This window comes from Penaeus chinensis, chromosome 9 (genome assembly GCF_019202785.1).
Source record: "Penaeus chinensis breed Huanghai No. 1 chromosome 9, ASM1920278v2, whole genome shotgun sequence".
In the NCBI taxonomy this organism is placed as follows: domain Eukaryota; kingdom Metazoa; phylum Arthropoda; class Malacostraca; order Decapoda; family Penaeidae; genus Penaeus; species Penaeus chinensis.
In genome coordinates, this window is record NC_061827.1 from 18,100,353 (window position 1) to 18,102,852 (window position 2,500).

The following is a 2,500-nucleotide window of genomic DNA, read 5'->3' on the forward strand; positions in this document are numbered from 1 at the left end:
ATGAAATTACACTTGAGTTTTACAGAGATTCTCCCCCCGAAGTCCTAGATATAGTTATAAAACAAATTATTTTTTTTGTTGGACCTGAGAAGAATACCCACAGGATCTTAAAAATCTTATAGTTCATCCTATCAAAAAAAAAAAAAAAAAAAAAAAATCCATCAGAATCGAAATCATGCAGGTTAAAATATTTAAAAATATAGTAGCAAAAAGGCTAAATTTGAAACAAGCAATAAGCTAAACAGAAGTAAAACAGGCTTTAGACCAAATTACACCACAATGAATGCACTAAAACGAAAGAAATAAGCATAACTAATGCTATCAAAGTTAATTAGTATGCTCCAGTAGCATGCGCTGACTTAGAAAAGGTATTTGACACGGTAAAGAGAGAAACTTTAATAAAATTGTATAATATTCATGTGCAACCAAAAATAGAAGACGCACTAGTTACATACGGAACAAAAACAAAAACAAACAATAAAATAAAATTACAAAATAGAAAAATGAAACGATCCGAAACACAGCTCTGAGAATACCAACAGGATACTTTACATCCACCCTCGATAACAGACAGAACAAATTAATTAGTTTGCACATAGTTAGTAAAAAAAAAAAAAAAAAAAAAAAAAAAAAAAAAAAAAAAAAAAAAAAAAAACAATTGTAAAAGAACAAATAAAAAAATAAAAAACATCAGAGAATACAACCACAAGAAAGATAAAATTTCCTGGACTCATGGTCACTGAAACTTGCAGAAAACTAAAGATCAATAAGAATATAAATAAAGCTCAGAACATAATTCCAATATCACCACGGTATGATCTTTCCGAAATGAGTAACAAAGTTTATGGATAATTTCACAAAAGACCTCTCTCTTATGAAATAACAGTTTGGGACTTACCTAAAAATGCACAAATAGAAGCAGAATTGTATTCAATAAATCAAGGGTTGAACTATTTAAAACTGAATAAACTAACAAATACAGTAATTCACTCTCAGATACACTCTTAGCAATCTCAATACTACAAAATCACAACCCCCTCCCTCCCCCCCCCCCCCAAAGAAAAAAAAAAATCAAATTTACACTTTGACAAAACCAAACCAAAATTGCACAATGCAGTGGGTCCCAGCACTTAAAAGGATTGCAGGAAATGAAATTGCAGACTTTGTACGAAAGAAAGTTCTTGAATTAGAGAATTCCACAACCAAAACCCAAGACACAAACAACATAATAAAATCCATTTCAGAAATAAGAAAAGGACAAACATTTGAAAACCTTCAAAAAACTGAAATAAAACTACAAGAAACAAGATCCAGGGACTATAAGCTATATAACTAAAGGTAATTTCAACGAATCATACTATAAAATAGCATAAGTCAGATATTGACTCGACTCATATTGGCATCACATGTATTTATATCAGCTATTGACTGGCATTTCCTTTTCCACAAATATTTCATGATAAAAATCTTCATATAGAATATCAACATGAGAAAGTTATTACAAAATATAAAAATTGCTTCTGACTACAAAACCTCAGGGATCTCTCATTGACTGACAAAAATGCATAAAAGCAAGCAAACAATCCTAATCTCGATATATTTCAGGAGTCTAATATTATAAGTACATATAGTACCTTTCAGATTATAAGGGAGGCCTTTTTCCTTACACAAAATCCATTCTTTCTTCAAATAACTATTTATCTTCTCTAGCTTAGCATGGATAGGCCTATAATAGTTTATATTTCATGCCATTATCCTATATAGTAATTCCATAACAATTCTGAATAATACTGACCTGACTTTATATTTATCTCTACTGAAGTGCTTTAAAAATCAATGAACTAAATGAAGTGTAATAACAGTTATTTCATGTGATACAATAATTTATTGTAAGAAATATATATTATACCATACCATCCTCTACATAAAAGCAATTTGAATTCCATATGTATTGAAAATAAGTCATGACCAATAAAGTTTACTTTTGTGGTCATTAGTACAGAAATCAGAAAATTGACATTTACTTTTGAGTAAATTAACTAGGTCAACTGAAAAACAACTCGGTTAAAAGGTAAAGAGTGTACATTCAGTAACTTCGGTGATCGACAAAGCATATACCAATAATCCCCAAGCAGATATATGCTGAAAATATTATGCTAATGCATCTCCCTGGAGAGTTATTGCCATAGAAAAAAAGTCCAAGCTTTTTCTTGCAAGAGTTTTCTAGGTGGTGAGTTGTTAGCCTTTGGCGGAGCACAAAGCATCTTTTGCCAGAGGCCAAGGGGATCTTTTGATGCTATCATTTTATTTTATTTTTTTTCTTCATCTTTTGGAGTTATTAAGAGAGCCATTAATTGTACAAACTTGTTAATTTTATTGCATAATACGTGTATTATGTTTCCAGTGATGTAGAACCTAGAATAAAAAGTAAACGGCAGTTTGGTTTTGAAATCTATTTTTTAAACTATTATAATTGCAATACTGCTGTTAGAAGAAAACG